Source organism: Schistocerca americana, chromosome X (assembly GCF_021461395.2).
Source record: "Schistocerca americana isolate TAMUIC-IGC-003095 chromosome X, iqSchAmer2.1, whole genome shotgun sequence".
In the NCBI taxonomy this organism is placed as follows: domain Eukaryota; kingdom Metazoa; phylum Arthropoda; class Insecta; order Orthoptera; family Acrididae; genus Schistocerca; species Schistocerca americana.
The window spans coordinates 1,003,638,290-1,003,663,215 of record NC_060130.1 but is presented as its reverse complement, the minus strand read 5'-3'; the positions used below and the strand labels follow the sequence as shown (position 1 = coordinate 1,003,663,215).

Here is a 24,926-nt window from a genome sequence, read left to right as displayed (position 1 = left end):
TTCCCTAGATCATCATCGAAAAAAGTGGGACATATGATCCCTGATGAAATAACGTTTGTGGAATGGAGCGGTAGGTTATGCTGTTGTTAGTGGATAAATGGAAATGAGTCTCATTACTCATCCATAAGTTGTTTACAGTGTTTTCGTCTTGATTCAATGGTTCAATGGCTCTGAGCACTATGGGACTTAACAACTGTGGTCATCAGTCCCCTAGAACTTAGAACTACTTAAACCTAACTAACCTAAGGACATCACACACATCCATGCCCGAGGCAGGATTCGAACCTGCGACCGTAGCAGTCTCGCGGTTCCGGACTGCGCGCCTAGAACCGCTAGACCACCGCGGCCGGCTTTCGTCTTGATTAATTAAATTCAGCATTCCTTCAGAGAACCGTTTTCGACTCGCGTAATGTGTTCCTTCAACAGCCTGGAAAATTTGGTTCTCGTAAGAATGATAGTGTAGATGATTGCGTAAAATCTGTCTAAACTTTCTGCTGTAAATCTCAAGTATAATGCCAAGCTGGCAAGCTGAGCGACGCAGGCTTTTTTCGATTGCAGCTCACGCTTTGACAGCGCACGCGTGAAGCTAAGTGTCCACCACACCGATAGTACCGAATGCTACCGTGTCAGGAACATGGGGCCGGCGTCCATCAGCTGAGCACGATTCCTGCGTTTTTCAGAATCACCCTACTCTGCCCCAACCAGATGTTTGTTTTTTTCCCATTTCATGATACCGCAAAGTAACTAGTAACTAGTCGGCCGAAGTGGCCGTGCGGTTAAAGGCGCTGCAGTCTGGAACCGCAAGACCGCTACGGTCGCAGGTTCGAATCCTGCCTCGGGCATGGATGTTTGTGATGTCCTTAGGTTAGTTAGGTTTAACTAGTTCTAAGTTCTAGGGGACTAATGACCTCAGCAGTTGAGTCCCATAGTGCTCAGAGCCATTTTTTGAACTAGTAACTAATACGAAGACGTAAGAGCATCCGTTTCCAGTTCCTGAGACGAATGGAAAGTATACGTCAACATGTACATCTATTATATGCGAACCACTTCACGGCGTGTGGCGGAGGGTAAATTGTGTACCACTGTCGTCTTCCCTCTGTCCAATTCCAGTAGCGAACGGTAAGCTAGAAGAACGACTGTCGGTATGGCTCTGAGTATGTCGAATATCTGTAATTTTACCATCATTGTCCTTTCGCGAGATACATATAGGAGGAAGCAATACATAGGTTGACTCTTCTACGAACGTACGCTCTCAGAATTTTAACATAAAACCATACAGCGATGCAAGTCTTACAACACTAGAACATTGGTCCTTTTACAAGAAAAGCCACGCGTAGCACTATCGGTTTTTACCACGACAGTAAGTCCCCAATTATGTTGCTCCTGCAACAAGAATTTAAAGTTTGGCCGTGATCGTGTGTTATAGACACTTGTTTCGTCTCCAGAGGGGTTATGTATCGAAAGAGGGCAGTAGTTACTTTAGCGGTAATCGAACCACCGGTGTTGAAGATTGTAAAATCTGTGATCATGCAAATGAATACGGTCGGCAGCCTAATTGGGCAAAGTAATCCTAAGTAAATACACTCCTGGAAATGGAAAAAAGAACACATTGACACCGGTGTGCAGACCCACCATACTTGCTCCGGACACTGCGAGAGGGCTGTAGAAGCAATGATCACACGCACGGCACAGCGGACACACCAGGAAACGCGGTGTTGGCCGTCGAATGGCGCTAGCTGCGCAGCATTTGTGCACCGCCGCCGTCAGTGTCAGCCAGTTTGCCGTGGCATACGGAGCTCCATCGCAGTCTTTAACACTGGTAGCATGCCGCGACAGCGTGGACGTGAACCGTATGTGCAGTTGACGGACTTTGAGCGAGGGCGTATAGTGGGCATGCGGGAGGCCGGGTGGACGTACCGCCGAATTGCTCAACACGTGGGGCGTGAGGTCTCCACAGTACATCGATGTTGTCGCCAGTGGTCGGCGGAAGGTGCACGTGCCCGTCGACCTGGGACCGGACCGCAGCGACGCACGGATGCACGCCAAGACCGTAGGATCCTACGCAGTGCCGTAGGGGACCGCACCGCCACTTCCCAGCAAATTAGGGACACTGTTGCTCCTGGGGTATCGGCGAGGACCATTCGCAACCGTCTCCATGAAGCTGGGCTACGGTCCCGCACACCGTTAGGCCGTCTTCCGCTCACGCCCCAACATCGTGCAGCCCGCCTCCAGTGGTGTCGCGACAGGCGTGAATGGAGGGACGAATGGAGACGTGTCGTCTTCAGCGATGAGAGTCGCTTCTGCCTTGGTGCCAATGATGGTCGTATGCGTGTTTGGCGCCGTGCAGGTGAGCGCCACAGTCAGGACTGCATACGACCGAGGCACACAGGGCCAACACCCGGCATCATGGTGTGGGGAGCGATCTCCTACACTGCCCGTACACCACTGGTGATCGTCGAGGGGACACTGAATAGTGCACGGTACATCCAAACCGTCATCGAACCCATCGTTCTACCATTCCTAGACCGGCAAGGGAACTTGCTGTTCCAACAGGACAATGCACGTCCGCATATATCCCGTGCCACCCAACGTGCTCTAGAAGGTGTAAGTCAACTACCCTGGCCAGCAAGATCTCCGGATCTGTCCCCCATTGAGCATGTTTGGGACTGGATGAAGCGTCGTCTCACGCGGTCTGCACGTCCAGCACGAACGCTGGTCCAACTGAGGCGCCAGGTGGAAATGGCATGGCAAGCCGTTCCACAGGATTACATCCAGCATCTCTACGATCGTCTCCATGGGAGAACAGCAGCCTGCATTGCTGCGAAAGGTGGATATACACTGTACTAGTGCCGACATTGTGCATGCTCTGTTGCCTGTATCTATGTGCCTGTGGTTCTGTCAGTGTGATCATGTGATGTATCTCACCCCAGGAATGTGTCAATAAAGTTTCCCCTTCCTGGGACAATGAATTCACGGTGTTCTTATTTCAATATCCAGGAGTGTATATTGATAATCAAGTAAACTAACTGTTGTATATAACTTTACTTGGGACACAAATCTGTTTTGTAAACAAGTCACGAAAACAACAGCACACCATATCATATACTGGTAAAGTGGCTAGCCACGAGTAACACAGATAAAGGCTTAAAATGTATTGGGAACAAACTGTCTCCCACTAACGTACAATGTCTGTTTTAAAGTATGAAAGATAATGATGATTATAAAGAACTAATTAATATGGAATAATCACACAAAAATTGAACATGAGATGGCTTTAGTATTTTTCTACTGAAAGTCAGTAATATTAAAAAAGTTAACAAACTTGCCTTAAGAACGAGATTTTCACTCTGCAGTGGAGTGTGCGCTGATTTGAAACTTCCTGGCAGATTAAAACTGTGTGCCGGACCGAGATATGAACTCGGGACCTTTGCCTTTCGCGGGCAAGTGCTCTACCAACTGAGCTACCCAAGCACGACTCACGCCCCGTCCTCACAGCTTTACTTCTGCCAGCACCTCGTCTCCCACCTTCCAAACTTTACAGAAGCTATGTACAGAAACCTATAAAGGTCAGTGACTGAGGATAAATCAATGTTCTCGGCACAAAGTTAATAATGGAACAATTATCTCTATATATACAAGGCAATGTCCCGAGTGACTCACTGGCTCACATCGCCCAGCCGAAATCGCTACTACGAATAGACAGTTGAAATTTGGAGAGGGTGTTAATCTTATACTGCAGTACTCGTTGAACAAAGTAATTTTCGAAATTCCAGCCCTGACGGGGTGAAATAGGGGATGAAATATTTTTGAAAATATGTTCCTATTAAGGCAATTTTGAAGTCAGTACTACCAATATTGGTATTTGGTTTCTCGACCAGAAACAAAAAAAAGACATGTTTCAGAATTTTATGAAATATTTCATTATGAACGCACTTTCAAAGCTAATCTCGCTTAGAAATAAAAAATACATGTATCGCAGTTTTTGGAAATTCAACCCCTAAGGGGGCGAAAGAGGGAGTGAAATGATGTATGAAACTTTTTCAGCATTTTTAAAAGTAGATTTACGAAATTGGACTTTTGCTTTCTCGTTTAGAGATTAAAAAAAAAAGGCGTGTTTCAGTGTTTTTGGAAATTCAGCCCCTTAAGTAAGTGAAATAGAGGATGAAAAGTCTCATGAAATTACGTAAACGTTTTCAAAGCTAAATTCATGAAAATCTGTATTTGCCCTATCTGTTAGAAATTAAAAAATACGTGTTTCACTGTTTTAGGAAATTCAAACCCTTAGGAGGTGAAAATTACTTAGAAAATATTTCGTTACATTAAAAAATTTTAAAACCGAAATCTCTGAAAATTGGTATTTCCTTTCTCGGTTACATGGGAGGAAATATGTGTTGAGGGATGAAAATTTCTATGGAAACATCACCACGAGAAGGCAAAAGGCAAGATTAACATAAACCTTGGACTCCTGCTACCAGAATCGCTTTTTGGTCAGAAGTACACTCGGAAAATGCACTGCTTCTATGGACTTAATTAGAGTGAAAAGTTTAGAAGGTGTTGCAGTTTGTGAACAACATAAAAATTTTGTTACAGAAAAAAAAAAAAATCTGTGCAGATCACACAGACTACGCGTGCCAGGCTCTAAGATAGTTATTTATATGTTCAGCAAATTACTGGTCCGTAGAAGTAAATACAAAAGTAAACATCACTTGTTCTGAAGCTGGTGGCTGTGGCGATCTTCTATGGCGGAAGTACACCAATCAGCCAAAACATTATGACACTGGATGCTGCGCGGTGGTGTTCGGGCACGTGACACATTAACAAAATTATGTGAGCGGAGGGGGATCACCCTAGCGAAGGTATGGGGAAATCCACTGAGGTGAGCGAAGGGCAGATTATGATTTCGCAGAGTCTGTGAACGAGTATACCGAAAACGGCGAAGCTCGTCGAATGTACCGTCGTGAGGATCTGCGGAAAGAGGTAGAAGGACAGTGAAACTGCCACTACGCGCTAAATGGTTGGACGTCCACGATCCTTCACAGAACGTAATTTAGAAAACATCCAAGTTACATAAAAGAGGTAATGCCTATATCTTACATTAGTGTTACAATCTTCCTTGTAGCATCGGCCACTGGAGTTAGATGATCCTGTCCGTGACGCTTTCATGTTTAATAAATAAACCGCCACGTTAGAAACTAATCTCCTATGGATCTTCTCTGTTTCCTCTATCATTTCTACCAGTTAAGGGTCCCAGACCCAAGGGTCGGTCGAAAGAGGATTTTGTAGCTACCTCCTTTTCAGGTTGACTAAACGAGTCTTCTTGCAATGATTGTCTGGTATCTCCTTTTTAAATCTTTCTGTATGCATACTCCCAGATATACAATCGTGTGACTTTCCCATGATCGCTCGGTAATCGCGTAATCAAACAATAACAGCTGTTTCCGTCTATTTATGGTCAACAGGTTACATCTGATTATTTCGAGAATCAATTGCCAAACTTGGCACTAAGTCTCGATCCTCTGCAGGTCTTCCTGCATTTCGCTGCAATTTTCTAGCATTGCGGATTTTCTGTATATAAAAGCATCATTCGCGTGAAGTCTTGCTGATCTTCGATTTTATCATTTCTTTTGATTCCCGACATAATAATTCGGGTCATAAATATTTGCTTTTCTGGTGATCAAATATATCGTATCCTCCGCGAAAGTTATAAATTGTTAATGATTAACAATTTCCTGACAAGCAGTTCATCAGAGAAGAGGGTGTGATGAGCACTGATTCGCTTAAGTATTTTTTTCTTCTATTTCCGCAGCCAAACATACAGGTACTGCGCTTGCAACTTCATTTTTGGAATCGTACCGCAACTGCAGTGAATGATTGATATTTCGGGCCCAGCAAACATTTCCGCTGGGCACGCTCTCGACGATCAGACACTCCACTCCTCCCAGACGCCGATATCCGTCGTTAAATGTACCCATCCCACCAAATACAACTAATCCCTCTTCTGTTCCCTTCTGTAGTGCTCCCTTGCAGAAATCTCTACCCGTCTCCGTTCCACCATTTGCCCTGGCGCTTTCCCCAGCCACACAACCCCTCCCGCAGTAGACCCGCCAAACTTGTCCTATCACCTTACCATCTGCTGCTTCACGCCCTGAATGAGCGCCTAAATCGTCTTGGCGGACCATACCTAGTGCACGAGTGTGACTAACTGCTGGAACAAACAATAACATTTCCGAAAGACGTTATTCACAGCGTTACACTTCCGACTGAAAAAAATGGTTCTAGTATGCGCAGTGTTTTCTTAAATATCTGGTGGCCTCATTATTGACGGCTACAACCCTGTTTGTTTGCACGTTAAGCAAGAGCTTATCAGAAACTGACACGGAAGAAGTTTGTAAGGTAGGAGACGAGGTACTGGCAGAAGTAAAGCTGTGAGGACGGGGCGTGAGTCGCGCTTGGGTAGCTCAGTTGGTAAGCCGGCACGGTAGCTCAGCGTGTTCGCTCAGAGGGTTAGCTGCCCTCTGTAATAAAAAAACTGAGTTAATCGATCAACAACGAACTGAAACGGGTGTCTTGCGACGTCCGCCCTGAGCAGATGCAACGAACTAAAAACGAACAAAATGAGATTAAAAAAAAAATAAAGAGCACTTGCCCGCGAAAGGCAAAGGTCCCGAGTTCGAGTCTCGGTCCGGCACACAGTTTTAATCTGCCAGGAAGTTTCATACCAGCGCACACTCCGCTGCAGAGTGAAAATCTCATTCTGGATGACTGCTACTGTGTCAAATACAGGTTAATTCTTAGAAAAACGTAAAAACGGTAATCATTCACCAGTAATAATGCTTTTTATTAAGAGCAAATTGCGCTGTTTCCTGTTTCGAACCGATAATCTCGTCAGAAGGCTGTCTGCGCCTAAAATTACATTTAGCTTATGCTCTACGCGAAACGTTCGCTGTTTTTCGGTGTGGCGGAATTTCCATGGGTGATAGTGTGCTACAACAAAAGTGATGTAATAAAAAGGAGTACTTTACTGTAATAGGGCATAATAATGAACTGAAACAACGTTCATTGTGTAGAAAAAAACCTGAGGCCCTACCATGGATCGAACCGCGGACCATTGAATTTGTTATTTGGCAACTATCCACTGAGACACCAAACCAAATAGCAAACGTCTACGTTTTCAATTATTACACTGCTTTTTTATCATCTTTCATAAATTTTTCTTTATTCGTTTAAAATAAATGTGTCACATCTGTAAAGCACAGTACAGCTGAAGGGCGAAATAGTGCCCACAGTGTAACTGGGTCTGAAAATGGCGGGTATAATAGGAAACACAGGGAGGGACAAAAAGTAGGGCAAAAAGTTCCTTACGCAACCGCGAGATGCACGAGCTTCGCACACGCGGCGAGACTTGCTGGTAGAGAATGTGATGGAGTCACGGTCAAATTTGCCGGCTTGGCAGTGAGACTTCTTACAGGTGAAAATAGCACTTACTTTTAGGCATATCACACTTTTGTGTCAATTAACTTTGTCCATCAGTAGACTGTCTCCCTAAAGTGCGATTCTGAAAGGTTCACAAAATACTCTACTTCAGCTGCAGCTGCTGGACTCAACAATTTTCTCAGACATAAATTTCCTTAAATGTGGGAACGAGTGTAGGTCAGCAGGTTCCAAATTTAGTGATTAAGATAGCTCTCATAATTCATAATTAAATTCCCCTTTTCCACACTGCTAAAGCAACTTTGCAGCAGGACCACTGGTGTTCGCCAATTCCGGTCTCTTCACACTTTTTTTTAATCCAGTGGTTCCAGAAACCTTCGCCATATATTTTTGGTCCTTTACAAGGTAATAGACTACGAGAGTCCCATTTGCATCCCAGAAAACACAGTTATATCGTTCCTGGATGACGGAACCGACTTCGCTTGTGATAATAACTTTTTTTTCTGAAGCAGTGAATCCATGTCTCATTTGCAGTAGCAAATCTGCGTACGAAATCTCTTCTTTTTTTATGGTACGGAGATTTCAGAAAAATATCATTGTCTCGTTGGCTTTTGGGCAGAATTGAACATACTCAGTACCCATCTTCCACACAGCTTTCTCATAGTTAATAACCATTGCGTCAACTCACACACCTTCAATGAATGATCATCGATTACTTCTTTATCGATGTTTTCAGCTATGGTTGTGGTTTTGCGACGTATTTCATGTGGATCATCTTCAAGAGAAGTACCGCTAAGTTTGAATTCGGTCATCTAGAACTCGGACGTCTTAATTACATCATTTGCCATGTTGGTGGAACATTATCTCTGGTCTGACCAGATGAATATTTGTTTGTCGTTGCTTAAAATGGTTTATTTACGACGCGTTTCGAGCCACTGGCGTTCACTGTCAAGTATCAAATGCTTATGTTAAAAATGCTAATAATTAAATAAATCTCTTGGCTTTTTCTAAGTTCGTTGAAGTCTTGGTCTGTATACCTCCCTACATCGTAATCAAAATCGGGAATCATACATGGGGCTTTTCTTGGCAAAACCTGCATTGTCATGCTCTATAAATATTTTGTGCCGATATTTTGCCTATAACTTACTGCCTGTTTGTCGTCAGGCTGTTGCGATGGTTGAGTTTCTCATTTCGTTGAGTGCTGTGTTTCACTGTTATATACACCGTTTTAAAGTCATTTTTCACTCTCACATTCATATATATACTTTATTGATCGGTATCACACTGTAATCACACAGTAAAATCACAACATAATTACAAGATGGTTGCCTTAACTGTTCGAAATCAAGGAGCAGAAGCACACTTCCTATAGCCTTAATTTTGGCCAGTGTACCACCAACGGAAATTAATCCAAAAATTTTACGGCGGCACAGTATTCCCGTCCATCCATTTGAAAGGAACGCGTACAACACGAGTATTATGAAAGCCATATATAAGAAAATATTGTGTACAACGCTCTTGACACTCGAGGTACATTATTGCGCAATACGCAATAATAAAATATAATTTCCTGTATATCAACGCCATCGGGGTCCGCCTGGAACTTTCAGCTTGCCATCAAAGCGCTTGCAGGGGAGCCAGCGGCGGAAGTGGTGGGGGGGTTGCAACAGCAACGGTCTGTGGGGGGAATGCGACAGCAACGGTCTGTCTGGGGCACCGAGCGCCGTCGCAGTCCAAGGCTGCCGCGCGTGCAAACTTACTACTGATAACTCCTTGTTTCCTGTCCCGTCTGCGCTGCGGTCTCTCTAAGCGTGCTGTTGATACTAATCAGACGGAAAAGGGAAATAAAGTCCTGAATAGTAAACGTCTTTACGAGAAACCACGCTTTCTCAGCAAGTTTCACTGATGATAATATTGGCTTCAGCTTAATCTTGATGAGACATTTCGACGAGTTGTCTAATCATCTCCCGGCAAAGATTTAGCAAGGAAATTCACAAAATTAAATTCATCTGTTATCGATATTGTAGAACACGCTGACGGTATATGAATGGAATATAAATACAGATAACTGCGATAAATCAACAATGAGATATTTGTGTATTTTCATTAAACAGTTCTCGAGCATTCTCGAGATCATCTTCAGATGCGATGTGCACAAGTTAAATATTCCTGACACTGGAGGTTGCTGTCTGCGGCAGTATAGGAAATACCGGTGTCAATATCAAGATGGCAGCTTCCATTTTTACTGTCTATTGACGTACAATTAACCAATATCTATTATAAACAACATTGTTGTGATAGTGTTTATAGCGCACAGAATCTGTTATCGTAGGCTAATGGATTTCCCCCCTTCAAGAAAACTATGAAAGAAATTTAAACAAAAGACTTTAATGTTTTGTTGCAAGACACACTGTGACGGGCTCTAGACTTTCAAAATCGATCTCCAGGACGCGTAATTTGTTCTATTAGTGCTGTCATGCGCTGACGTGAGAATTAATTTCAAAGTGTCTAACTACATCATTTATGTTCATTTCATGGCATCACAGCCGTAACAAACCACAAAACGAGTCAAGATTAGGTATTTTTACACTCAGAAATCCATCACAGGCTGGATTTCCACTTCGCGAAAGAGGTTTACCATGTTTTAATCATTACATAAACTTGAATTGTGGCACAGAACTTCTCAACACATTCTCCATCGATGCAAGGCAAGAAATTAGGAATGCCAAGAAATGTCTGCGCATACTAATCCCTGTAAATTCTGTAATGGATAATGCAAGTAAAATATGGCGCAATTCTTACTGGCCACGGGTTACTATACTTTCTGGAGTTTCATGAAGTATGTAGTGTTACATCAACAGCAGATAAAAATACAAGAGTAAAAGAACTTCTCTCTTTATGGTTCTTAAAGTAGCAGTTTTTTTAACTAATTAAGTGTACTTTTCAGTCATAATCTTTCTAATTATATACTGACTAGACGTCATGTACATGATTAGCTGAGTGAGCGGGCTCTATTATTTGGTATAGACAGTTGCTAATATAGCATTCAGAATAAGTTTGTAATACCTGCATATTTTTGACAATGTATACCTTCATTCGTTCCTCATCTTTGGATGTTTCGTTTTGGGACAGGGCCGGCTTTGTGGCCGAGCGGTTCTAGGCGCTACAGTCTGGAACCGCGCGACCGCTACGGTCGCAGGTTCGGATCCGGCTTCGCGCATGGATGTGTGTGATGTCCTTAGGTTAGTTAGGTTTACGTAGTTTTAAGTTCTAGGGGACTGATGACCTCAGATGTTAAGTCCCATAGTGCTCAGAGCCATTTGAACCTTTTTTTTTTTTTTTGACAAGATCTACGGATCACAACCGGTGAATGAGCGTAATATCAGCGAAATGTATAGCCTCCTGAGCGGTTTCGGTCTATCAAAACCTGCTACTTATGCTGACCAAACCGTTGCAAATTTTTGCTATCGGGTAAGAGTTCGCAATTCGCGATAAAAATGTTGGCTGAAAATAAAAAAAAAACTAAAACAGCCTCTTCTAGGCAAATTACATATTTTTACTGCATTGCGCACAACAAGAAGGTTTACCTTATCTTCTTTTTCTAAATACATTTATTACAGTTAAATGTAGTTAAATTTTATATTTCGTACATACATACAAGTGTTATGGTTAATAGCAACAAGTAAGCTTCGAAATTCATTTATTTAATTCACACACCATTCTAATGCATAAAATGGGAGGATCAGCAGAGCACGCAGTGAAACTGAAATTTGAGTTGAAATGGCGAAAATCCAGGCTGATCACAACGTACATTCTAGCCACTTATCCAGACACAAATACACTGGCGGACACAAGTATTCACACCTCAGGGTATATCATACGTACATGTACTATTTATAACATTTGTGAATACAAGCGACCAAATTGAAACAACCTATTCTCCATGTATTTCCGCTTAACCACACTTAAACATAAATAATCATTAATATTGTTCCGAAAAGAAAATTAAAGTCTTAGCTGTACTGTGATAATGGACGGTCATAAGTATTCACACAGTCACTTACGTTGCACTGTTTGATTTAGCTGCATACATCTATTAGCGTGTATTCATTTCCTTGCTTCTAATAACAGCCTTCAGCGTGCCCTGCATTGATTGCACTAGCTTTCTTGTTACTGTTGCGTCAATCTTGCCCCATTCCTAAACAATCCCTTCCTTCAGTGGTGTTTTACTGGAAATGTGTTTTCTGATTCTTCTTTCTAACTCGTCCCACAAATGTTCAATAGAGTTCATGTCTTGGGGACTGAGGTGGTGTTTGTATGCTGTGTGTGTGTGTGTGTGTGTGTGTGTGTGCGCTTGGGGGAGGGTGTATTGCACAGAATCCACAAACGTACATTGCATGCTATATGTTTGGGATCATTGTCCTGTTGGAAATTGTAATCAGTATTCAAACCTATTTTTTCAGCTCTGACTTTTAAATTTCTCTTTAAAATATCCAGATACACATACTGGTCCGTAGTTCCATCAATAAATACCAGTTTCCCCACACCTGACGCAGCCATACACCCCAGACCATGATACCGCCACCACCATGTTTTACAGTACAGGCCATATTAGCAGGTTCCAACTCGGTATTCATCTTCTCCACACTAAAATACGTCCATCGTGATGGAAAAGGTTGAACTTGCTCTCGTCAGAGAAAATAACTCTGTTCCAGGACTCTGAGTCCTTTGTCACATATTGATTTGCAAATTGCAACCTTTCTTGCCTATTTGCCTCCTTTATATAGAGCTTCTTTCTTGGAACATTTGCATGCTTGTGCCTTAAAGGTAGAAATTCAGGAAAAGTTAATAGTAATAATCACACCAGGTTTCCAGACGGTGATTTTTAGGTATTCATGAAACAGCTTTACGCTTTATTAAATTTTTAACTACAGAACGGGGTAATATTAAGTGGAGAGATTAACCTACATCTTTAGGGTATACCTATTCTAGAGCTTTACGTAAGTTAGGTTAGGTTAGTGTTGTTTAACGTCCCGTGGACAACGAGGTCATTAGAGACGGAGCGCAAGCTCGGGTGAGGGAAGGATGGGGAAGGAAATCGGCCGTGCCCTTTGAAAGGAACCATCCCGGCATTTGCCTGAAACCATTGAGGGAAATCACGGAAAACCTAAATCAGGATGGCTGGAGACGGGATTGAACCGTCGTCTTCCCGAATGCGAGTCCAGTGTGCTAACCACTGCGCCACCTCGCTCGATCTTTACGTGTCTCTTGCCATTACATGTAAACTATATCTCCGTCATACAATTTACAGTCTCCATTATGGGAACAGGCACAGATGATACTGATAACATATTCACAGATACGTCGAGACTGCAAAGTCGTCGTGTAAATACTAATAAATGAAAATATTTGTTTACGGAATACACTGGAAAGCTGATTTCAACGCAGTTGGGGTTGGAGAAGAATGTTACAGAAATATGCCATATGCAACCAGGCGCAATTCCCATCATCAGCGCGATCTATATTATAGAAGACAAAATATGTGTCAAAATAGATTTGTCCGTAGTGTACATTGTTTCATATTATTTAACGTGACTGTTTTTTTCATATAATTTAACTTGCCTTATATGTAAATTGGTTTCTTACCAGACGTCAATAACACGAAATGCCCTTAACACTCATGTAGGTATCTAATTAAACGACATATTAACCAGCATATTAATTTCGAATATTATTTACTTGCCGTTGGCGATGTGTTTAACATCCAATTACATTGATTGTTTATTTCATAGATAATATAATTGCATTTCCAAATTATGTTTTCTGTATAAACGACATTTCTAATTAAAGTTAAACTTTCAAGCAGCTGTAGATATAACACTACTGGTCAGAATGACGTCAAATTGCAAGGGAATATTATCGGAGAAGGGGGAAAACGAATGGCAGAAGAAAAATAAATAGTTACAAAATGTAGCAATAGATGGCGCTGTAAGCATCATAATTTAATAGTGGTCGACGACAAATGACAGCGCCGGCCGGTGTGGCCGAGCGGTTCTAGGCGCTTCAGTCTGGAACCGCGCGACCGCTACGGCCGCAGGTTCGAATCCTGCCTCGGGCACGGATGTGTGTGATGTCCTTAGGTTAGTTAGGTTTAAGTAGTTCTAAGTTCTAGGGGACTGATGACCTCAGATGTTAAGTCCCATAGCGCTCAGAGCCATTTGACAAATGACAAATGAATAGTACAACAATGCCTAAGGTATACGTCTGACGTTAAACAAAGTGTGCTGCTCAGTGTGCTAGGTCCTGATAACGCTGACTCAGACGAGTACCAAACATCTTCGTGCCTCTGGGTGCCGTTCTACCTGTCGCAGACAACTGCAGCTCTAAGCGTTTACGAACCCGCCGATTACGATGTTACGTTGACAACAGACCGCGTCTTCTTGGTGCTTCACTTTTTTTGACAGACAGTGTACATAACTCACTTCTTTCTTGGTCTGAATAGCACTTCCGGACAGATGCCTATCCGGTGTTTGTAGAAATGAATCCTGGCCAGACACTCGTCACAAATACATAAGCAACAGCTTAGAAAGCACCCACTCGGTGTTTTAATAAGTAGAAACGCACTTCAGCTATGCATGAATTCAAAATAATGCTCATAAGCAACAAAACGAAACAGGGGCGCGTCACAACAGTGAAAGCAGGTCACGAATACCAATTCGGTGAATATAAATAGGATGGTTATATTTAGATGCAACGTAGGTATGGTACGAAGTTTTCTAGCGACACATTCCTGATTACACTAAAGGTGAAGCGTTTTTGTGACCATTCAGTTGATAAAACATGAGATTACGACGCAAGCTTAGAGATCTCACTTAAGGAGAGATGAGTTTCTCGTCGAGAAATGCTGCCGGTAAATTTGGTAGACAGTTTTGGATCTGTCTCTAAACTACTCTGCTTCTTTTATTGTGTGTTTAGTTTCAGGTGCACTGTTATAAAATAGGAGACTGCAGATATCACACGGAGGAAGCCACAATCCCTCTTTCCTGTTCTCTCTCAGTATTATTCGCTTTATACGCTACAAGTTCATTCGTGCCGATGAAATCTACAGCAACACTGTCTATCGACCAACTTTTTCCCCGCAAGTATTTCGGTGATGTAGTTTGAGGGAATTACAGTTATATGGGAGTGTACATCTCTCTCTCTATTGTATCGTCACAGCATCCGGCACGAAGTTCAAAATGTTCAAATGTGTGTGAAATCTTATGGGACTTAACTGCTAAAGCCATCAGCCCCTAAGCTTACACACTACTTAACCTAAAATATCCTAAGGACAAATACTCACACCCATGCCCGAGGGAGGACTCGAACCTCTGCCGGGACCAGTCGCACAGTCCATGAGTGTAGCGCCAAAGACCGCTCGGCTAGTCCCGCGCGGCGGCACGAAGTCATACAACACGATTACAAGTTACAGCGTTTTCCTCCTCTGCTCTTTTTCCTTCCGCGACCACTCCCTGAACACCACGCGACGTCGGCCTGCCGCGGTGTCACTTTCTGCCATGTGGAGACATGCTGATGCAGTATGGAGGGGCATGAGGCCAGCACACGGCTCTCCAGCCCGTTGTCGACTTCCCACACCTTGGAGCCGCTACTTTCAATTCAAGCAGCTCCTCAGCTGGTATCACGACGCTGAGTGCAACCCGTTCCAGATCTCCCACGAAGGAAAAATCCCTGGTAGTACCGGGAATCGAACCCAGGTCCTCCGCACGAGTCAGCCGCGCTGTTTACTGGACTACAGAGGCGTACCCTCCCCTTTTTATTTCAGTCAGAAATCCACAAAATATCATAAGGGATACAGTAACCATCTGCTTCTATAGTCTACGAATCACTGAAGTGTGTGATAGAGGGTATTATTTATTATACCGTGTATTAAGAGTTCATTTAGCAGTGTGTTTCTCAGTGCTCGCTGCATTTGCCTGGTTTCATCCGCGGTTCTCGAATTCTCTAAGCAGGTTATCAAGAGATGTGCCGTGTCTTTTTTGAGGTGCTTGCGCTATAAGATTTATCGACGTTTATATCACAGTTTCTCGCAAAATCAAACAAGCATGTGATCATTTGAGTCGCCCTTCTTCGTATCATCTCGCTGTCGCTCGTTAATTCGACCTTACATGGGTCGTAGACGCTTGAGCAGTATTAAAGTATGGGTTGTACATTTGTTTTGTTCGTAGACATGTTACTAATGAATCTCAGTGTGGCATTTACATTACGTGCAACTGACCCAACGTACTCGCTTCACTTCATGTCAACGTAAATAATGATCATTTCTGAAAATCTTTCCCATTCTTTCCCTTGTGCTGTGGAAAAAGCGATCACACTCCAGCCTGTTAAGTGTCAATCCTACTTTCCCTCATCTCGGCCATTGGTTATTCTCCGACATCAAACTCGCTGCTCAGTGCTGTACTCGACCTAGTTAGCTTACCTTTTAGAGATCCTGCACGGAATAGGTCCTCCTTAATGTGGAAGGATAAGGGTTTGAGTTTAACGCCAAATTCGTTACTCTAGGGGTCAGGGGGAGAGTCTCCTGCGATGACATCTACACCTATTTCGACATGATTACACTGCAGTTCACATTTCAGCACCTGGCAGAGGATGCAAGATAGCTTTGTTAATTAAATCTGTACTGTGGTACAATCTTAATAGCGTGTGGGAAAAATAAGCATCTAAATCTTTCCGTGTGAACTCTGATTTTGAGAAACTGCAGTTGTATGAAATGGTCTCGACGTCGTGATACACAAAACGAGCTGTCCCCCTTCGATGTCTTTTGTCAGTCCCATCTGGTAAAGATGCCATTCTGTGCAGCAGTACTCTAGGATAATGATCCTCAATCTTTTCTGTTCACGGCACACTATACAGTCTGTGGCACACTGATATACAAGTTGGCAACTGTGAGAGGGGGGGCTAACGTACGAGTCAGCAAGAATACGAGAGCACAGATTGTCTTCACTAGCCACTTGTTCGTAGAATCGCAGTCCTAATGCGATACGTGTTGTGGCATATTTTTAGACTGATTTTTAGTTACACACGTGCATGAATTGTGCTGTTAATGTATTAATTTTTCAGTATTGATACATGTTTGATTGAAAGGAAAAAAGTTGAAAATGACTCAGTGACAGAAACAAATAACAGTAACAAAAATGAGAATGAACCGATTTCAACTGTAAGTCCCGTGAAAGCAGTACAACCTAGTGGAAGTACCAAAAGAATATATATACCACGAAAATTATTTAAACTTTGGTTTTACGTTCAATGGATATAAAAACTGTCCCTTGCCACAATGTTCCGTGTGTGGGGAAAAACTGAGCAATGAATCCATGTTCCCTAGAACACTGAAAAGACATTTCAGTAGCAAACATGATTACTTACAGGGTGTCCAAAAAGGGCTCCCTGATTTCAAAATTAAATATCTCGAAAACAAAGATCGATAGAGGAATGCAGTAAACGGTATGTTTATTGTGAAAGCTGTAAGAAGTTTATACAGCAGTTTGAAATAATAGTTAGAAAAGCTGCTAACAGATGGCGCTGTACGTTGTACAGCTCATATCAGCATACATATGTGAAATAATCGTTTGAAAACAATCTTTGCAAACAATCACATCACAATGTTTTCAAAATGTTCACCATTGGCACTACAGAGGTGGCGCAAACGAAGAATGAAATTCGCCATCACATTTCGTAGTGTCTCAACCGAAATGGATTCACATGCCACAGAGATCGCCGATTCAAGCTCGTCCAGCGTGGCGGGATGCTTCGGGTAGACCATGACTTTCACTGTGCCCCACCAAAAAAAAGTCACAGGGAGTCAAATCCGGCGAATATGGAGGCCAATCCATGCCTGCACCAGTAAATTTGGGATATTCCAAAGCAATGACTCGATTCCCGAAGTATTCCTCAAGAAAGCGAAACACTTGTTCGGTCCGATGTGGTCGGGCTCCATCTTGCATAAACCAGTCAGTACCTGGTCGATCCTCTAACGCTTGCTGTGTGGCGACAAATTGTTCCAAAATTGCAACGTAACGTGCACCAGTGACCGTTTCTCGAATGAAAAAAGGGCCAATAATGCCTCTGCTGCATACTGCAGCCCACACAGTAACTTTTGGAGAATACAGGGGTTTCGCTTCACACCAATATGGCTTTTCGGAACCCCAAAATCGCCAGTTCTGCTTATTCACGTATCCATTCAGGTGGAAGTGTGCTTCATCTGTAAACCAGATGCAGCCAACATCAAATCCTTCACTATCAATCATTGTGAGCATCAGATTAGCAAAGGCAACCCTTTGTTGCACAGCTCGTACGGGTATGGCCTGGTGCGTTTGAATTTTGAATGGAAACATGTGTAAGCTCTTTCTCAGTATTTTCTGCGTGCTGGAACGCTTCAAACCAGTCTCAGATGCAATTCTACGGACGGATGACATTGGATTTCGCTGAATAATTCCAGAAACTGTGGCGATATTTTCAGGCATAACTGCGGTTTGCTTGCGTAACTGCCCCACTAGATCATCAGTTACGCTGCCTGTTCGTTGAAATTTTGCGAAGAGCTTACGAATGGTTTTCACATCGGGTCCTTTTGGAACATTAAATCGTGCTTGAAATTTTGCCTTGTTGCCGTAGACTCTCTTCTAACTTGTGGTACTCTAGCACCAGAAAAACGCGTTATTCGATGGAGTACATGGTTCTAATCTCTTCCTTCGGTACGCTGACCTCCTTTCACGTTTCAATAGTGGAACTAATCGCTCTGGGCTTCGGGTCACTATTTATACTAGGCATTACGTATGGCGATTGCAGCGCCATCTGTTAGCAGCTTTTCTAACTATTATTTCAAACTGCTGTATAAACTTCTTACAGCTTTCACAATAAACATACCGTTTACTGCATTGCTCTATCGATCTTTGTTTTCGAGATATTTAGTTTTGAAATCAGGGAGTCCTTTTCTGGACACCCTGTATCTGGGAAAGATAAGACCCATTCTAACCGACTGAGTTCATCGGCAGCAAAGCAAGCCAACCTTATGGTACGAAGAGCAACTAATTCTGAAAAAGCACAAATGGCTAGGTGTAATTCTGCCAAAATAGGACAGAAAAATGAAACCCCGTACTATTGCAGAGGAGTAATTTTTTCTGCATGAAACAGTGTGATCGATGTTAGGTGATGGCGCCGAGAAGGAAATATCTTTGGTTCCACTGTCAAACGATACCGTTTCCCGGCGTATTGATGACATATTTTCAGATATCGAGTGCAGTGTCCATGAAAACCTAAGCGACGGTCGTATATTGTTACTAAAGCTCGACGACTCATCTGATACAAATAAGAAAGTCAGTCACTGTGTTACACAATATTCGTTGATGAGGATTCGATTACTGAGCAATTCCTTTCGTGTACTGGCTCAGACGTGTATAAGTCTTTATGCAGCACCTTGGAACAAAAAGGGCTGTACTGGAAAAGTTGTATTTCTACTTGCACAAACGGTGTACCAGCAGTGACTACAAGATTCAGAGGATTTGTTGCAAGACTAAAACAACACTTCCCGACCATACATTGAAACATTGCTTCATACATCGTGAGGCTCTCGTGGTGAAAACTATTCCAACAGAACTGAAAAGTGTTTTAGATTCAATCATTAACAAGGATTAATTTCATTATGTGTGGGGCTCTAAAGAGTAGCCCACTCAAACTGTGCCATGAAGCGGTCTCGGCATGACACTTTGGTTCTGTATACCGAGATCCGATGGTTGTCAAAAGGTAGAGTTCTGGAAAGAATTTCTGAATTGAGAAAAGAGCTATTAAATATGTTTAGCGTCGAAAAGCCGGACTTGGCAGCTCAGTTAAATTTCGAGGCATGGTGTGCAAAGGTACCCTATCTGACTGACATTTCCGCCATTTAAATTACCTGAAAGAGAATATACAAGGAAAAGAAGAAAATGGGGGGAGGCAAGCGATAAACTCACCAAGTCCTTAAAAAACTTAATATGGAAATCACACATAGAAAGTAAAAATCTTAAGGTGATTCCTCTTACTTTCGAGGTAGATCCACATGGTGACATAATCCACGAACTTGCTTGAAATCACTTCGTGGTTCCTGGGAATAACATGGCACAATATTGTCCCTCCATCACTGTCGACAGATATGACTGGATGCGCAATCATTATGCCATGTCTCCAGAATCCACCACCGATCTTTCTCTGGAGAAAGAAGAGCAGCTCGCTGAACTTCAGACAGACCGTACATTTCAACTAAAATATGGTGATCTACCACTTATCAAGTTTTGGACGTTAGTGAAGGAGGGGTACCCAGTAATAGCAGTAAAAGCAGTTAATACACTGTGGCATTTTTCCACTTGTTCCATTTGTGCGAACTGGGATTTTCGGCACTAACGAACGTAGACAAACAAGAAACGTGAGAGACTTCTCTCAGTTGAACAGCAAATGCGTGTTTGCTTGTCTTCAGTTCCACCACGAACTGAACTATTGTGTAAGATGCGGCAGGATCAAGTTCTTCATTAATAATTGCAACTTGTAAAGCGTAAGCCAATAAATGACCCCATTTCAAGTCCTGGAAGATTATTATATATTCTGTTGTCCTTTTTAAAAAACTGAATATTTTGCGAAATTACTTCAGTTACTTTTATTAGCAATATCGCAACCCCTCAGAAATATCGCGGCACACATAACTAATCTCACCGCACAGCACATTCGTTGAAAACCGCTGCTCTAGAATAAGACGGACAAGCGTTGTGTAAGTAGTTTCTTCAGTGGATTCTTTGACCTAATTGTTCTGCCAATAACACGCCATCTTTGGTTAGCTTTCCCTACAACATTTTCTGGACAGTCGTTCTTGTAACCGCTAGATGTTTAGTTGAACCTACAATCTCTAAATGCGTATCTTTTATAGGGTGACAGAAATTCAACGGGGCTGTGTTGGTACTCATGGGGAATACCTCACAATTTTCATTATCCATTGTCAACTGCCACTTTTCACACCATTCGGATATAGTTTCTGAATAATTCTGTAATTAGTTTTGATCTTCCGTCGACTTCACTAGACAGTAAACTGTGGTATCATCTGTAAAGAATCGGAGTGGGTAGCTCAGACTGTGTCCTAAATTATTTTTATAGATCAACGACAAAAAATCACCTAGCACACTTTCTCTGAGAACGTAATACACATAAATTTGGTTTTATTAGATCTTGCAAAAAGCATCTCACAAACATTTAAAATCAACGTTTATTTTCTCGAGAAAGTATATTCATATAAACACAACAACTGTATTTACAAGGCAATGAAATGATCTTTTAGCTTTATCTATTGCGTCTAGTTTTTTCGTAACTGCCAAATAACGACAATAAAACTTCAGAACTTTATAATATATATAATTCTGCCTTTTGCAACGGACTCTTATTTTTGCTTCCAAACATATTTCGTCTGTTCATGCTACTCATAATCAGTGAACTGTAACATACAGAACATTTTTAATTCTACATTCTCTTGTCATGGGGAGTTGGATGACCGTCTTCTTACATGTGTTGTAGGTCTGCGATGGAAATGCTTGACAGGCAGTAATAATATTATTAATATAGAGATAATCATCGATGGGCTACAGCTGCAAATACACCGACAAAAAACACCTCAACAACAATAAATAATTAATGTAGAGTAATAAAATTTCGGGAGTACATTTGTCTAGGTAACATATTTAAGTGATTAACCTTGGAAAATCACAAGTTAATGTAAGCGCGAGATAAGCCTTTGTAAATGTGAAACGCTGCTACATTAATAACCAGTGCACCAGGCATGCAAAAGTGCATGCATTGTATTGTCCACGTGGAATGGAGTTCTATGGCTGTTGCAGCTGGTCGGTCCATACACAGGCTATAATGCTGGTTGTGGGTGACGGGGGAGTTGTCGTGCGATGATGTTCCATATGTGCTCGGTTGGAGACAGATCTGGTGATCGAGTAGGCCAAGGCAACACGTCGACACACTGTACAGAGCGTCGGGTTACACCAGCGGTATGTGGGCGACCGGTATCCTGTTGAAAAACACTCTCTGGCACGCTGTTCACGAATGGCAGCACAACGGGTCGAATCGTCAGATTGACGTTGAAATTTGCAATCACAGTGCGCGGAATAATCACGAAAGTGCTCCTGCTGTCATTCGAAATCGCACCCCGGACCATTACTCCTGGTGTAGGTGCAGTGTGCCTAACACGCAGCCAGTTCGGTTGCAAGCACTCAGCTGACCTACTCGTAACCGACACAGGGCCGTCACTATCCTCGAGGCATAATCGGCTTTCAACAGACCTCGATCCTGCCCTGCAATTGAGGTGTCACTTGACATCACTGAAGTGGCAAATGGCGGTGATTTGTGGTCAGTGGAACGCACGGTACAGGGCGTCTGGCTCGGAGCTGTCCTTGAAAGAACCGACTCGTAATAGTTGGATGTATGACTGTTGCTGTACGATGCGCCAGAGCCGTACGCCGCACACGACGGTCTTCCGTTTCGGTAGTGGCCGTCCGGAGCGGTCTTCTCGTGACGGTACATTCTGGCGACCACTGCTGCTAGCAGTCGTGCACAGCGACTACATTCCTGCCAAGCCTTTCTGCAATATCGCAAAAGGAACAACCAACTTCTCGTAGCCCTATTACACGACCACGTTCAAAATCGGCGAGGTGTTGATAACGGCGTCTTTGTCGCTTTTAAAGGCATTCTCGACTTACGTCAACTTACCACGTCAAATCTCAAAGGCAAGTAACGCATACGACCGTTACAGCGGCTATTTAAACCCTCATCCTCATAGTGGCGCTGCTGGCGCCACTCTTATGTGACTGGCGTGAAATTCGAATAGACATCATATTTCAGTGGTAGAAACGTGCCTACCAACTTTCGTTTATGACACAACTCCTTCTTTGTGTTGCGATTTTTTTCGTCAATGTACTAACGATATTGTTACTGGCTGTCACGTATTTCCATCGCAAACCTACAACACGTACACTGGTGAGCAAAATTTAACGACGGAAGTAACTTTCACACGATGTGTCACAGCTAAGTAACATAGCTCCCGTGCTTCCCCTCTCGCCGTATAGAGTACATAATGCACCCAGGAACATTGTCGAACATGATGATTTTGGCGGCCCAGGTGTTGTTATGTGGGGAGGTATAATGCTGCATCGTCGTACTGACTTCAACTCTTCGAACACGGTACACTCCGCAGCGCCGATACGCCAGTCGGGAACGACTGTGAGGAGAAGTCAGCCAATCGCACGTTGACCGACCCCCTTCCAGAACGACAACGGCCCCTAGGTGAAGAGGACACACGTGCCGCACCCGACTAGTGGCGGCCCACTTGTATAGCAGCGTCAACGTTAGCTACTACCTTAGGATGGATGGATGGATTGTTTGGGGGAAGAGACCAAACAGCGAGGTCATAAGTCTCATCGGATTAGGGAAGGATGGGGAAGGAAGTGGGCCGTGCCCTTTCAAAGGAACCATCCCAGCATTTGCCTGGAGCGATTTAGGGAAATCACGGAAAACCTAAATCAGGATGGCCGGACGCGGGATTGAACCGTCGTCCTCCCGAATGCGAGTCCAGTGTGCTACCACTGCGCCACCTCGCTCGGTTACGTTAGGAATCTCTACGTAACACAGACTTGTGTTTATCTAGACTGGCTATTTTGTATGCCGCCCTTTGTTAAGTATTGTAATTGTCTTTTGTAATAAAACTCATTAATACGAGTTGTTTGATTGTTTGTCTAGCGAACCGAATAGGCAGATTCCTAGACACAACGGTTACAACACCGAAATCCTTCGCCATGTGCGTCTCTTCAGGTGTACATTCGGTCCTGGCGGCATTTTTATGGATGACAACGCGCGGCCGCAGGCGGAGGAGCTCTTGGAAGAAGAGGATATTTGGCGACTGGACTGGCCTCCGCGTTCCCCTGTCCGACACCTGTGGAGTGCATTGCAGAGCCGTATTGCAGCACACGTACATGCACCAACCAGCATGCAGCGGAGGAATGGAACGGCCTACCACCATAACTTCTTACCGATCTCGTGGTCAGCACGAGACCATGTCGTAAAGAATGCATCGCCGCCCATTGTGACCTATAATGAACCGCGTCCCGCCTTTTGTAACGTCTAGGGGTCCATCATAAATCGCTGTGACTTCAGTGTAACTCTTCACTTTGAATAAAAGCGCCACTTCTGTGGCCGAGGTGGCCGAGCGACTCTAGGCGCTTCAGCCTGGAACCGCGCGACCGCTACGGTCGCAGGTTCGAATCCTGCCTCGAGCATGGATGTGTGTGATGTCCTTAGGTTAGTAAGGTTTAAGTAGTTCTAAGTTCTAGGGGACTGATGACCTCAGAAGTTAAGTCCCATAGTACTCAGAGCCATTTGAACCATTCTTGTTTGTCACATTGCGTATTTCGTTCTAAGAACGGTACTGCCTGCAGCACAATAAATGTGTAATTATACAGCTGATGTGGTTGTCATTAATCACTAGTATTTCTTTCAGTTGCTTTTTGGTCTAAGATGCAGCAGTTCTTTCTACGTACGGTCCAAGTTCAAACGAGTCACGTTATTTGGCAGTAACACGTCATGCGAAATTTACTTTCATCCTCAACTTTTGCACACCACTGTATAAAAAGTCCCTCACCCAACTGCGTAGTACAAGAAACAATGCATAATTAAACAACTTTCCTTTTGTTACAGACAACTGATGATGCCTAGCACGAATAGGCGAAACATACTTGGTAGACACAAATAAAACATTCATTAGTTAAAGACAGATTTTTTCCTTATGTGTATGACTAAGCGCAACTTAAGCGGCAACAGACGGAAAATAACTGCAACTATTGACAATATCGTGATAACAAAAATATTTTTCCCTTCAATGGAGCTGACTGTTTCACAGTTGAAGCAATTTACAATGAAAATAACTGTTTATATTGTAACGTACGCATGATGAAGGATTGTAAAACCGAAATAATTTTTAGTTTTCATATACTGAGTATCTTTTGTGGGTGAACACTTTAAAAAAATCCGAGGTCCTCACGAAATCTTTTCAGTATGTCACAAAACCTAAGGAAAGCAGTCAAAAAAAGGAATTAAGAAGTCACGAAATCATAAATTCCATTACAGTAACGCACGAGTTGGCTATGCCAGTGGACCGGATCCAACGAGACAAATACGGGCCCTGCAACGAACTTTTGACGTCACACTAGTCGGCTTATCCACCACACTTCGCTTCGCGAACGCTCGGCTCCGTGGAGGGCTCATGGGAAATCAATATCTAATTGAACAGGTACCGACTAAAAGATTCAATTTTGTTGTATCGTATCGAGAAATTGCATTCATTTAAACACACAGTCAAGAATATTATTAAAGTCGTCTGAAATAGTTACTTGCTCCCAGCCGGAGAGCCCGGGTTCCCGGGTTCGATTCCCGGC

The 24,926-nt window shown here is 43.1% G+C and overlaps 1 protein-coding gene across 1 annotated transcript in view; it reads right to left on the bottom strand.

Moving 5' to 3' along the window:
- The window catches only part of LOC124555205 (organic cation transporter protein-like), a 543,400-nt gene that overhangs the window by 392,396 nt on the left and 126,078 nt on the right, over positions 1–24,926 (bottom strand). The window lies entirely within an intron of this gene.